The sequence below is a fragment of the Cannabis sativa genome, chromosome 2, assembly GCF_029168945.1.
Source record: "Cannabis sativa cultivar Pink pepper isolate KNU-18-1 chromosome 2, ASM2916894v1, whole genome shotgun sequence".
Taxonomy (NCBI): Eukaryota; Viridiplantae; Streptophyta; class Magnoliopsida; order Rosales; family Cannabaceae; genus Cannabis; species Cannabis sativa.
Window position 1 is genome coordinate 44,633,053 of NC_083602.1, and position 16,038 is coordinate 44,649,090.

Genomic DNA, 16,038 nt, shown 5'->3' on the forward strand with positions numbered 1-16,038 from the left:
CTCCATTGCATAGGGATAAAATTACCGTTACACCCTTTCAATGTATTTTATCCTTAAAACACTTAACAACATATAAATGATATTTTTGTAAAATAATATAATCACTAAAATGAGATCTTTATCATTTATCTCTATTCAGCCAAGCTCGAAGGAAATCATCGTTTCACTTCTAAATACCTATAGAAGCAATAGATTCCATATCTATGTTTAGCGCTCCCACTCAATTGTACTATCGTGTTCCCAAAATGTACGTATCACCCTGACCAAAAAGTAAGCTTAACTAACAAATCAAAGAACACAAATAACACTCTTGAGATCGAACCTAATCATGTCAGGATTAAGATCATTTGATCTAGGATCAACTAAGCGATATTGAATTGAATAGATATTATGGTAAATTTATCATATCTAATCAAAGTTCAATATCGGTCCCTTCCAATGTATACTCCATACATCTGATACTGGTAAACTTTCCAATGCCCTGGACAGGACATAACACTTATCCAAGGTGTAAGAATACCTATTGCTGATTATCATGCCAGTCTAAATCCAGTGAACTGACAAATCAGGGAGTTAAACTTTTTTGAACATATAATCATGATTATATTCCACTGTGCTAACAACACTATAATCATGTACAAATACATATGTTCTGGACCTAATAGAATTTATAATCATGAAATAAATTATGTAAACCATGAAACATAAAATGATTTCTGATCTTTATTAACTAGTAAAATCTGATTATATTGAAACGGGTTTTATTTAGGGCACAAAACCCAACAAACTCCCACTTGCACTAATATAAAATAAAAGTGCATTTCAAATAATCTCAACACCTTGATATCCAGATCAAGTGTAGTTTGTAGTATACTCTCTATAATAGGATCTGATAGGTTGTATTCAATACAACCTTTCCTCCACCATTACATTTCCTTAATCACAAAATACTTGATATTGTGGAATTCCTCTCTATATGTCTACTCCTTTATGGATACTGGATTCTTTACTTTTTGGCAACTACTTTTGCGTTAGTCAGGAAGTAACACTAGTAGTTAATAAATGTTGGAACAAATGCCAAAAATGTATAGAACTTTCCTTAGACTGAATAAGTATATTTCCTTCAACTTTAACATTCAGTCTTTCTGGTAGACTTAGAGACTTCAGATAGGCTTTTACACTTCTCCAAAATCACTATTCCACCCCCAGAGTAATCACCATCTCATCAGCAGACTTTCTAGCACTAAGGCAAGTCTAGAAATCTGATTTGGTGTAGTCTAAGAGAATTAAATACACCCTTATTGACTAACATATATTTCCTCTTCTTAATCTTAAGATTCACTTGATTGTCTTCTAATGTTCCTTTCCTGGATTAATCTGATACCTACTCATTACTCCCACTCAACAGTAGGTGTCTGGTCTAAGGCATACTAAAGCATATCTAAGACCTCTCACTGTTGATATAAGAAATTCTTTCATGGCTTTATCTTTTCTGGAATAGTTGAAACTTTTCCTTAGATAAATAAAATCTATATTTAGAAGTCAAAAAGCTTCTATAGATTTAGCCACTAGAAAAAAAAATGTTTCAGCATCTTACTAAAGTAAGTTGCTTGCACTAGAGTAACTAAATTACCAGGCATACCACAAGCCATAGGTTTAGATAAACTCAAACCTATAATACTATGAACAGGAAGTTTTGTTAAGTCAATTGAATAGACTTACTAACGAAAATTTCCTTTCTTGTCCTTGTAATAGAAAACTTTTGGTTGTTCCATATGAATGGTTTTAACCATAGTTCTCTTGGCTTTGCTTCTTAGTTTCTTATTCTGACAATCCATTATTTGTTTAAACTAACAATGGATTTTAATCACTGGTGTCTTCCAAGTCATAACAGGGTGAATTCCTTGAAACCCTCCCACTACGACAAGGTACCGTGGATTTTGTCTAAGAATACTAAATGTTATTGTCCTCTTTGGTTGTGTCAAAACAACAGAGGCAGTGGGATCATCATATATCGAATAAGATGATAGAACACTTTTGGAATCAAGAAAAGAAATACCTCATTGCTACTTTATTTTCAGACTTAGTCATTTTCTTATAACAGTAGAATTTGTTAAAACACTTTCATATCTAATAGACTATGCGATGGTCCACCCCTAATCACTTAGAATAGCTAAACCTTGGTTAACAGTTCTAGCTTTTCTTAAGATTACGATTAGGTCATCCATGAGTCTAGTAATGGTTTATACTAAGTACACAACCATTCCATCATTCTAAAATTTTCCTATCACTAGGGTATATCCCTACAAAGACTTAGGCAACGACTAGTAACTAATCATAGACCTTATATTATCATCAATATGCAAATCAAATTTCTGGGGAGGTAAGTTTGGATATAATTCAAAAAATCAACTTAATGATCTTTGAACTGCATATCTACCAAATATTTCTCCACCCCTATCAGTTCGCAAGATCTTTAACCACTTACCTTAATGGTTTTCCACCATTGTTAGAAATTCATGAAATTTTTCAAACATTTCAAATTTCTTTGCATAAGGTAAAATCTAGAGTGATCGTCTTAAGAATACAACGAAAACTCATATCCACCCCTGAATGTACCTCCATCTTCGAATGCGATGATTTTACTTTCAGTGTGGATATAGGCATATTGACTTTTTACAGAGATCGATCTTGTCAAAACCACTATGAACAAGATACAAATGCCATAGATTTAGATAAGAATGTGGTTGTGATCTTTTGATGACTTAGGTTTAGTTACAATAAAGAGTTCTTAGAATAGTCCAAGTGGATTCGGTCACAGAATTCTAAACTCATATTCCATACTGACCACAAAAGGCTCAAGTACTTTTTCACTCAGAAAGATTTGAACATGAGACAAAGGCGGTGGTTAGAGTTAGTGAAAGATTATGATTGTGAAATCCTGTATCACCTCGAGAAGGCAATGTTGTGGCAGATGCCTTGAGTCGGAAAGGACCTGATCAGACTTTCAATATGGTGAGGATTTCTTCTCAGTTAGCCTCAGATATGTCTAGGGCAAATATTGAATTTGTGATTGGGAAATTGCATAATCTAACACTTCAGTCAAACTTGTTGGAAAGGATTATAATGGCACAGCTAAAGGACCCTGAACTGCTTAAAACTTGAGGAGATGTCTTAGCTGACAAAGCTAAGGACTTTTCGATCTCTATCAGTGGAATGTTGTTGTTTAAAGCTCGGGTGTGTGTTCCAAGTAGCATTGAGCTTAAAAAAGAAGTTTGGATGAAGCTCACACTACCCCTGTAATACCCTAGAATTAAGAAATTGATTAGCAAGACCCTAATTAGATAATTATGAATAATTGAGGAATTATATTATTATATAGTTCAAGCGTGGGGCTTTAATGACACTTTTTGATTCTTGGTAAAATTATTGTGTTTGAGCTGTAGAATATGTTCAATATGTCATATGTTGATGCTCTGGAAAGTTTGGTGGTGATTGGGAAAGATTTGAGTAGGTTTTGGAGGTTTAAAAGTTATATTTTTTCGTGTTGTTGCTGCCCAGACAACTGGAATTTCGGTTGGTTTAGCGCTGTTCCAACCGGAATTCCGGTTGGACTGTATCGGGGAAAAAGTTGAATTTTGTTTTGGGGACTCCGTTTTGGGAGTTCTTTATATCGTTGGAAAGATCGTTCTGAGCTCTATGAGATTTTCTGAATTTTAAATGCCATGTAAATATTTTATGAATGTGAAATCAGGGATTAACCCTATTTGTGAAAATCCCAGATTGTGTGACTAGGATTACCGGCACCTAGTCAGGAATACCCAGGGATTTGGAATCTCTGCTTTTGCGGGACAATAGGTAAGACAGTAGTATGCACGTAGAGTTAAGCGCAGTGGCGCTCATATTGAATATTGTGATTGTGATCAATTAAGAACCAGGATTAGGGTTATTAGCCTAAAATGAGCGGTTGTTTGGTCTAGGGTTATTACCCTAGTAGTTAAAAGATGTTGAATGTTATACCATGATAAATATGTTGGAATAAAGAATTATGCGTCTAAAATAGTACCTTGAGTTAATTTTAATGTGGCCTAGGATTATTACCCTAGAATATTATAAAAGTAAGGAAGCAATAATGTATGGTTATGTTGTTAATTAAATAAAGGCATAAGTTAGGGTTATTAACCTCAATAAATGTTATTTCGGGCATACTGTAATATATTGTAGGAATGAGTATTTAGTATGCAAGTTAGGGTTATTACCCTAAGATTCTATATGCTTTGATATCTATTGAATGCATACATAACTCTTGACTTTGTATGGTCAAGAGTTATGTGCATAATACATAACTTGGTTAGACCTAGTATATTACTAGGATAAACCACTAAAACAACGTAATGTATGGATTACGTAAATATATATGAATAGGATTATGCGAGCAATGCATAACCAGGTTAGACTCTGTAATTATAACTGTAAACTTTACTAAGGCCTTATTGTAAATAGACATGTGAGCGTAACACGTAAGTCTATGCCATATAGACATATATAAACGTGTGCGAGCAACACGTAGGTCTATACCACATAGACATATATAGGCGTGTGAGCGTAACACGCAGATTTATAGCAAATAGACAAATAGTGCAGTGGCACCATTAATTATGTAATATATATTGAGATTAAGGATTATGCGTTCAATGTATAATCAGGTTGGACTCGGTGACCAGAACCGAGATGAACTATTCTAAGGCCTTATTGTATTTAGATGTGTGAGCGCAACACGTAGGTCTACGCCACGTAGACATAAATAGGCGTGTGAGCGTAACATGCAGGTCTGTGACATACATGCATATGAGATTTGCATTATTGTTTATAAAGTATGATAAACATATTATTGATATTTTATACTGTCTTGCTGGGCATGGCTCAAGGGTGCTCTACTATGCAGGAAAGGGTAAGACTATTGCTGATCACCCATGAGTGCAGGAGCTGGACGAAGAATGTACATGTCCAGGCCATATCAGACCAAGCAGGTTGGGGTCTACCAGTGTTGTGTTTTTGAAACTCTATTTTGTCGCTTAGGTCGGCTGAAAGAAAAAGACTTGTAATAATATTTTGTAAATATTTTTGGGATCCCAACATCTGTAACTTTTAGTTTATTCCTACTCCTATGCTCACTTTGTCATCAGTCTTACATTTACCTTATTTGTCTTTTAATTTGCTTTCAATTAGTCAACTCACTCGTAATCTAAATTGTTGCATCTCATTCTTTCTTGAGCATTGTTTGTTTCAGGATCTTATGACGAAGAAGATTATTGGTAAAGGACATGAATCTGGTGGCTTGTATGTTCTTGACTCACTTCCGCCAACCTCTATTGCTTGTTCGAGTGTTGCTTCCGCTTTTGAGGCTCATTGTCGTTTAGGTCATCCATCCCTTCCTTTGCTCAAGAAACTTTGTCCCCAATATAGTAATCTATCTTCATTAGATTGTGAGTCATGTCAGTTTTCCAAACATCATCGTGTTAGTATGAGTCCTCGAGTCAATAAACGTGCTAGTGTTCCGTTTGAGTTAGTTCATTCTGATGTTTGGGGTCCTCCTCCTATTTTTTCTCAACCTGGATTCAGGTATTTTGTTACTTTTGTGGATGATTATTCTCGTGTAACTTGGTTATATTTAATGAAAAATTGTTCTGAGTTGTTTTCTATATTCTGTGCTTTTTTTGCTGAGATTCAAAATCAATTTAATGTATCTGTTCGTACTTTGAGAAGTGATAATGCCAAAGAGTACACTTCTGCTCAATTTCAATCTTACATGACCTCTAATGGCATGCTTCATGAAACTTCTTGTGTTGATACTGCACCTCAAAATGGTGTCGCAGAACGTAAAAATAGACATCTTCTTGAAACTGCACGTTCCCTCTTGTTTCAAATGAAAGTTCCTAAACCTTTTTGGGCCGATGCAGTTTCCACGGCATGCTTTCTTATTAATCGCATGCCATCCTCTATCCTTAATGGTGAAATTCCATTTAAAATTCTTTTTCCTAATAAGTCATTGTTTCCAGTTGCTCCTCGAGTATTTGGCAGTGTTTGTTTTGCTCGCGATGTCCGCCCATCTGTCACCAAATTAGACCCTAAGGCATAAAGTGTCTTTCTTGGTTATTCTCGTCTTCAGAAAGGGTATAGGTGTTATTGTCCCGATCTTAACAAATATCTTGTTTCTATTGATGTTACTTTTGTAGAAAATACACCTTATTTTTCATCTTCCCATACTCCTACTAGTCAGGGGGAGGATGATGATTTGTTGGTATATTCTGTCACATCCTCTATGCCTGCTACATGTTCTAACGAGTCTCTTGTTCCTTCACCTACCTCGGTCATAACCCCCACAATGTCTACACCTCCTCCACCCCCTCCACCACATCCTCCACCTCTCCCACTCCCTCGGCCTCCTATAGTGTATACTAGGCGCCCCCCCCCCCCCTCCTCCACCCCCTGTTTCATGTCCTGCACCTGCATCTTCGTCATCAGATCCAAAAATCAAAGATGATCTTCCCATTGCACAACGTAAAGGTAAACGCCAATGTACTTTTCCTATTTCTTCTTTTGTGTCTTATAATCATCTCTCTTCTTCTTCTTGCTCTTTTATTGCTTCTCTTGATTCTATCACTTTTCCTAAAACTGTTCGTGAAGCAATGTCTCATCCTGGTTGGCTTGCTGCAATGATAGAAGAGATGAATGCTTTAGTCGCAAATGGTACTTGGGTCTTGGTTAACTTACCTTCCGGAAAACAGGCCATAGGATGCAAATGGGTGTTTACGATTAAATTCAATCCAGATGGCACAATTGCTCACTTAAAGGCCCGTCTTGTTGCCAAGGGTTATGCTCAAACCTATGGAGTGGACTACTGTGATACTTTTTCTCCTGTTGCTAAACTCACATCTTTTCGACTGTTCATTTCCATGGCAGCTACTCATCGTTGGCCTTTGCATCAGCTAGATATTAAAAATACTTTTCTTCATGGAGATCTTGAGGAAGAAGTATATATGGAGCAACTGTTAGGTTTTATGCCCTACATAAAACTCCATTTCAATGTAATCTATTTTATTCAACATCAATAAAGAAACAGAAGTATTTTTCATTCCTTTGTGTATGTTTTGGTTCACTTTATCAATTGCTTGTCTATTTGATATATAAATTCATCTTAAACCCTTTTCACATACTTGATCATGTTTATTGTGTTGTCATCACATTGGAAAGTAAACATGACTATGTGAATAAAGTTTCCTAGATTTATCAGACACAGGGTTTTACTGATATGATAATCTACAACAAGAGTTTACTTGTATTTGGAGAAATACTATGTTCTTTCCAGAACATTGGTTAAAGTAAAGCTCAGGTTGGATGCATGGAGTATGCATCGGAAGGGACCGATATTGAACTTTGACTTAGATTTAATTAAACTTACCATAGAATCTATTCAAGTCAATATCGTCAAGTTGATCCTAGATCAAATGATCTTAATCCTGTTATGATTAGGCTCAATCTTGAAAGGCTATTTGTGTTCCTTGAATTGTTAGTTAAGCCTACTTTTAGGTCAGGATGATACGTAATATTTGGGAACACGGTAGTGCAATTGAGTGGGAGCGCTAGCATAAACATGGAATCTATAGCTTCTACCTGGCGAATAGTAAGCAAAGGATGATCTCCTTCGAGCTTGGCCAAACGAAAATAAATGATGGAGATCTCATTTCACATAAGCTGAAATATCATTTATACGGGGTCAAGTGGTTTAAGGATAAAATGCATAGTAGGGTGTTACGGTAATCTAGTCCCTTTACTGTGTAGATCATTCATATAGAGGATTATTGATCACATTAGGATTATAACAATGGATAACTAATGATGCGTCTATATGGTGGAACATATAGAGCATTCTATATACTGAGAGTGCAATTCTAAGTTCTATGCGTGGATTCAACGAAGAATTAATAAGTTAGTGAATTTTAGTGCTAAATTCTTGATCTACTTATTGGAAGCTCGGTTATATAGACCCATGGTCCCCCCACTAGTTGAGATAATATTGTTTGTAAGACTCATGTAATTGGTTTTGATTAATCAATTATAATTCACAAGTTAGACTATGTCTATTTGTGAAATTTTCACTAAGTAAGGGCGAAATTATAAAGAAAGAGTTAATAGAAGCATATTTGTTAATTATGATACTTTGTATGGTTCAATTAATAAATATGATAAATGAAAATATTATTTAATAATTATTTATAGTTATTAAATAGTTAGAATTGGCATTTAAATGATTGAATTAGGAAATTGGCATTTTTGAGAAAATCAGATACAAAAGGTGTTAAAATTGCAAAATTGCAAAAAGCAAGGCCCAGTCCACTAAGCCATGGCCGGCCACCTTTATAGGTATTTTAAGTTGATTTTTTCATTATTTTAATGCCATATAATTCAAATCTAACCCTAGTGGAATGCTATAAATAGATAGTGAAAGCTTCAGGAAAATTACACTTTCTGAATCAGAAAAACCTAAGCCTCCACTCTCTCTTCTCTAGCCGCCACTCTCTCTCTTGCTTCTTCCTTTGAATTTCGAAATTACCTTAGTGATTAGAGTAGTGCCCACACACATCAAGCAATACCTCAATCATAGTGAGGAAGATCGTGAAGAAAGATCATCAGCAAAGGAGATTCAGCATCAAGGATTCAGAGAAAGAGATCCAGGTTCAGATCTTGATAATACTCTGCTACAGAAAGGATTCAAGGGTTAGAGATCTGAACGGAATGAGTCATTTAATTCCGCTGCACCCAATGTAAGGTTTCTTAAACTTTATATGTGTTTAATTTATCGTTTTAGAAAGTTCTTATTTAGGATGTTAATAAACATACTTGTGAGTAGATCTAAGATTCTGGTAAAATAATTTCTAACAACTGGCCTCAGAGCCATGGTAATTGATTTACTTACAAGAAATTTGGACTTTAAAACAATTGTTTGTATGTTTTTTGGATGGTATCATGTTGTATTAAGTGTTATTTGATGATTGATTGATGTTTGTAAATTTTTCATGACAAATAATTGCGATTTTGATTCTAGAATTATTTTTATTGGATAGTATGGAAAAAATTAAGCAAGTTAGATTTTTACAGAACTTAATTTGGATTTTATTTGAATTAATTATGATTTTTTGAAGATTTGAAAAAATCGGGGCTGTGCTGAAATTTTTCCTGCGATCGCAAATCTGTTCGTACAGTTCACAATTTTTTGTTTTTCTTCGATTTTTCATACTTTTTCATGGAATTAACTTCCGATTTTTTGTATAGTTTTGTATTTATACTATTACTATTCCTAATTCAATTCTAATTATCATTTTGAATTAATTTAATATTTTTTAAATTTAATTCAAGATATTAGTGTAATTTGAATTTGAATAGAATTAATATCTATCTTCTTGCTTAAAAATCTATCTTATTTTTAAATTTGATTATATCTTATCTTATTTTTAAACTTAAGGTCAGATTTTATAAATATTTTTTTTAAAATCAAATCTTTTAGATATTTTGACCTTATTTAAATTTAAAATAAGATATTTATAATCATGTAATTTTAAATAGATGTAAGATATTTTGCTAATTTTTTAAATTTTGTTATTTTATTTATTTAAATTAAATTTAAAATCTGATAAGATATTTCATTTATCTTTTCTAATTTTTATTTAATTTTTATTTTTTAAAATAACATTTAAAATTTAAAAGTAGTTAGCAAATTTTTGAAATGATATTTAGGTTGGTTGAAACCTAATTTTTCAAAATTGTAGATTTAATTTTAAATTTAAATTTTTTAAATTTCGAATTTTTTCAATTTTTTTTAAATTTTTTTAAATTTTTTTTTTATTTATTTAATTAATTATTTTCGAAATTAAATATTTAATTTAAAATTAAATAAATCCTACATCCAACTATCCAACTAACCTTGTTGCAGGAGTATGTGTTTTAACTTGTTTGTAAGTTTTCAAAACCTATTATTACTTGATTGCAAATAGCCATGGTTACTTTTTGCCAGATCTAATGATCTGATGGCTCCCTTGGTCAAGATAATAATTTGTAACAGGTATATTTACAATCTTCTTTCATCTGTGTATGACCTAGCAACATGATAGGACCCATCCAAAGTGTGCCTGTGTGAGCCTATGTGTTTAATTTTATTATAGATGCATATAGGTTAATGTTGCTAAAATAAATTATCATAGTTCTTGATAGAATTTATTTAGGCCCATTTAGTTTTTGGGCCTATTCAATTAATAACAGTTGTTCTTATTAAGGTTAAATTCCTCTCTTTTGGGCCTTGTGTGAGAGTTGGGAGCCATAGAAGTGGGTACGATATACTGAACCCAGCACCCCCTCACACAAACCACCCCAATTGTGAACGCCCATTTGCCTGATTTGAATGACTGTACTAGGTTAATTACACTAGTTTAACCTAATTAAAATTGATTAGCAACATAATTAATTTCATTTATTTTGAAATTAATTTAGAAAATCATAGTTTAAAGAATTTTATATTCTAAGCTAAACTATATGTATTTTCTTGTATTTAATTAAATATGGAATTATAATCATCTAGATTCTTTCTGAAGCTTAATTTAAATTTTTCATTAAATATTCCTATTTAAGTTGATATTTAGTTATTTACAACTAACCAACTTAAATCTGAATATCTTTTGAATTTAAAATTTCAAAATTAAGTTGAGGAATTTTAGGCATTGGTTATTAAGATTCTTTAGATATTTTTTTTGGTTAATATCTTTTCAAATATTAACTTAAAATATCTTCAATTAAGTGGTTACAACTTAATTTCAAATTTAATTAAATCTGATTTGAAAGATATTTAAGTTGATTTTTTAGATTCTTCTAAAACAACTTAAACAAAATTTTTTCAAATTTGTTCCATTTTATATTCAAATTTATTTTTTGAATTTAATAATTAAAAATTAATTAAAGTTGATTTTTTATTTAAATCAATTTTAATTTGTAATTTTTCATTATTATATTATGGAACTTGTTCGATATTTATTTGAATTTTTTTTTAAATAATAATTGAAAATTAATTAAAGTTGATTTTTTAATTAAACCAACTTTAGTTTGTAATTTTTCATTGTTATAATATCGAATTAAAATGATTATACAAAATACATATAATACTTTTAAATAATGAGCTTTTAATCAAGAGACATTCGATCTCCATTGTGGGTTTTACACCGCGTTTGTTTTAGTGAGTAATCCTCCCTAATGGAGGAACGTTCATTAGCAATTTCACACCGTTTGACCTCGCATGATAAGTAGTTTGTAAGTGTTTTGTATGGTATAGATCACCCTAATGGTGGCGACCATACTTGACTTGCAAGTTATGAAACAATGGTGGAAGCTCATAAGATAGAATTGCCTTGACTCTCGCCTAAACGGGACAACGCTGAATTCCAATCTTGATCGAATAAAATGTTGCTAGAATGGTTATCATTTTAGATGAGCTGACAACTCTATTCAATGGATGATGCTTTGACTCTCGCCTAAACGGGACACTGTATCAGTTTGTTGAAATACCTTGGAAAATAAACTATGTTAGATTTAGTATTTCTATAACATATGTTATTACTTGTTATTTTCTAAACTGTGTATGAATTTATGAGCCAAAACCTTACTTCTGTTTTATTGATGTGTTGTAGTGTCATTATGAATAACCCGCACCCCGATCCTCTCTTAGTTACTATCTTAGCAAAAGAACTCTATAGTGTGAAAATGCATCCTGGCAGTTGCATTAACTCGCACCTGTTGATGATGAATCTGAAGTTCCAAAAGGCAAATCTACTAGGAATTGATTTATCAAGAGAACAATGGGTCCAACTTATCCTTAATAGTCTTCCTCCGGAGTATAATGAATTTGTAATCTCTTACATGATCAACAATTCTAACTCCTCCGACATGGACAAGCTCGAAGCAGAATTACGAGCCCATGAACGGAACTTGATTGCAATGGGTCCCCCTGGGTTTGCAATCAATGATCGAAGGAAAAGGACTAGGTATGAAGGATCTAGCAAAACTGCTTCTTCAAGTACAATTATCAGACATAATCTTCTATGTTCGAATTGTAATGGAAAGGGTCATCATGAAGAACGATGTTCCAGGCTTCTAAACAATTCAAACGAAGGTAATGCTTTTGTCTTTGAATCATGTGTTTTAGAGAACGACAAATCCATCTGGATTGTTGATTCTGGGTCTACTAACCATGTATGTTCTTCACTCGGCAACTTGCTTGAAACTTGGGAAAATCTGCTTCCAGGAGAGTTACAGCTTAAAGTTGGCAATGGCGAATTAGTATCGGTCAAAGCTAGAGGAAAAGCCCGCATCAAGTTTCAACAAAGATTTTTAATTTTAGAAAATGTTTTATTTATTCCAAAATTTAGTAGAAACTTGATTAGTGTCTCATGTTTGCAAACACAATCTTATATATTGAATTTTTCGAGTACAAATTGTTCAATTTCTCGTAATGGATTTCAAATATGTGTTGCTATAATGGAACAAGGGCTTTATGTTTTAAGACCGAGTACTCAACTCTCACTAAATAGTGAACTTTTCAGTGTAGCTAGACCTAGAAACCTAAAAAGAAAAGAGATTGATAATGATGATCAAACTTATCTATGGCATTTACGTTTAGGTCATATAGGCTTTGATAGACTCAATAGGCTCACCAAAGACGGTCCATTGAAAAATGTCGTCTTAGGTGAACTGCCAGTATGCGAGTCCTGCCTAGAAGGAAAAATGACTAAACGTTCTTTCTCTGCAAAGGGAGAGCGTGCCAAAATCCCTTTAGGGTTAGTGCATTCCGATGTCTGCGGACCTTTGCATGTCAAAGCCAGAGGTGGTTATGAGTATTTTGTCACTTTCATTGACGATTTCTCTAGATATAGTTTTCTTTACCTAATGCAAAAGAAATCTGAAACGTTTGAAAAGTTTCAGGAGTTTCATGCTTTGGCCCAAAACCAATTAGGTAAATCATTAAAGATCTTGCGAACTGATAGGGGTGGAGAATATATGGATATGCAGTTCAAAGATCATTTAATTGAACTTGGAATTGAATCCCAATACACTGCCCCAGCCACTCCACAACAAAATGGAGTTGTAGAAAGAAGAAATCGCACTCTTTTGGAAATGGTTAGGTCTATGCTGAGTTATTCAACTCTGTCTACGTCCTTCTGGGGATATGCTATACAGATGGCAAATGACATTCTAAATATTGTTCCATCTAAAGCAGTCCCTAAGACACCCGTTGAACTTTGGAATGGTCGAACACCTAGTTTACGCCATTACAGAATTTGGGGGTGCCCTGCTCATGTCTTAAGAAAGAAAGAAGGCAAACTTGAATCACGTACCGAGGTATGCATGTTTGTCGGAAATTCTAAAGAGACTAGGGGTGGACTATTTTATAGTCACAAGGATAACAAAGTATTTGTTTCTACAAATGCTACTTTTCTTGAAGAGAACTATATTAAAGACTACAAATCGAAAAGTAAAGTTGTTCTAGAGGAATTGCTATCAGATATAAGTCCTTCCAATGTTCCGTCCTCTTCCACTCGTGAAGAAGACGATCCCACTCCCTCAGTTGAACAAACTGAGAAATCTACTACTAAAGTTTCTGTTCAGAAGACAACCGTACCTCGTCATAGTGGGAGGGTTTCAACAAAACCTGCTCGTTATGGCTTGGATGGTGAAATCAATATGGTCGTAAGTGACGGTATTGATGACGATCCATTAACCTATAAACAGGCAATGGCTAGTCCGCAACGGAAACGATGGTCAGCCGGCATGGATTCAGAAATGGATTCCATGAAAAAGAACAAAGTCTGGAAATATGTAGACGCACCTGACGACTATCATCCGATAGGATGCAAGTGGGTTTACAAGAAGAAAAGAGGAGCTGGAGGCGAAGTCGAAACTTTTAAAGCTAGACTTGTAGCCAAGGGTTATACCCAAAGAGAAGGCGTGGACTATGAGGAAACTTTTAGTCCTGTTGCCATGCTCAAATCCATCCGAATTCTTCTCTCCATAGATGCTGCTTTCGATTATGAAATCTGGCAAATGGATGTCAAGACTGCCTTCCTTAATGGGGTACTTGAAGAAACCATCTATATGGAGCAACCAGAAGGTTATGTTCTTCCTGGGCAGAAAAGAAAGTTTGCAAGTTAAACAAAGTCTATCTATGGACTTAAGCAAGCTTCTCGCTCATGGAACAAGAGGTTTGATGAAATCATCAAGACCTACGGCTTTCTTCAGAATGAAGATGAACCTTGTGTTTACCAACTCAAGGAAGACCAAATAGTAGTATTCCTGGTCCTTTATGTTGACGACATTTTGATCATTGGAAACAGTGTCAAGAAAATGACTCACATTAAGGAATGGCTCAACACTCAATTCGAAATGAAAGATTTGGGTGAAGCAGCCTATGTTCTTGGTATTCAGATTATCAGAAACCGGAAGAACAGATCCCTTGCTCTCTCTCAAACAGCCTACATAGACAAAGTCTTAGAGAGATTCTTCATGAACAATGCCAATGGGGCAAACATGCCCTCTAGATATGGTATTCGTCTATCTAAGGAACAGTCACCGACTGATCCTCAAGAGATAGAGGACATGGCAAATATTCCCTATGCCTCTGCAGTTGGAAGTCTAATGTATGCAATGTTGTGCACTAGACCTGACATCTGTTATGCTGTTGGAATCGTGAGCAGTATCACTAATCCAGACAAGAACATTGGAATGCGTTAAGTATATTCTGAAATACTTAAAGAGTACAAGGAATCTTGTGTTAGTCTACAAGGGTGGTGCTTTAAATCCCATAGGCTACACTGATTCAGATTTCCAGGCAAGTCTTGAAGACAGGAAATCAACATCTGGGATGGTGTTTACTCTTGGGGGTGGAGCAGTGGTTTGGAGAAGTGCTAAACAAACCGCAATATCGGACTCAACTATGGAAGTTGAATACATAGCAGCAGCCGAAGCTGCTAAAGAACTTGTCTGGCTAAGAAAGTTCTTCACCAGCATAGGAGTTGTTCCTGGAATGGAAAAGCCTCTGGTACTACTCTGTGATAACAATGGAGCAATAGCAAACAGCAAAGAACCTCGAAGCCATAAGAGAAGCAAGCACATTGAAAGGAAGTATCACATTATCAGAGAATACGTGGCAAGAGGAGATGTACTAGTTGAGAAAGTTGACACAGAGGACAACCTAGCTGATCCATTCACCAAAGTCTTGGCCGTGACAGCCTTTGAAAAGCACCGTCAGAATTTAGGATTAATTGATATGTACTAATTAGTTTTATATTAGTGCAAATGGGAGTTTGTTAGGTTTTATGCCCTAAATAAAACTCCATTTCAATGTAATCTATTTTATTCAACATCAATAAAGAAACAAAAGTATTTTTCATTCATTTGTGTATGTTTTGGTTCACTTTATCAATTGCTTGTCTATTTGATATATAAATTCATCTTAAACCCTTTTCACATACTTGATCATGTTTATTGTGCTGTCATCACATTGGAAAGTAAACATGACTATGTGAATAAAGTTTCCTAGATTTATCAGACACAGGGTTTTACTGATATGATAATCTACAACAAGAGTTTACTTGTATTTGGAGAAATACTATGTTCTTTCCAGAACATTGGTTAAAGTAAAGCTCAAGTTGGATGCATGGAGTATGCATCGGAAGGGACCGATATTGAACTTTGACTTAGATTTAATTAAACTTACCGTAGAATCTATTCAAGTCAATATCGTCAAGTTGATCCTAGATCAAATGATCTTAATCCTGTTATGATTAGGCTCAATCTTGAAAGGCTATTCGTGTTCCTTGAATTGTTAGTTAAGCCTACTTTTAGGTCAGGGTGATACGTACTCTTTGGAAACACGGTAGTGCAATTGAGTGGGAGCGCTAGCATAAACATGGAATCTATAGCTTCTACCTGGCGAATAGT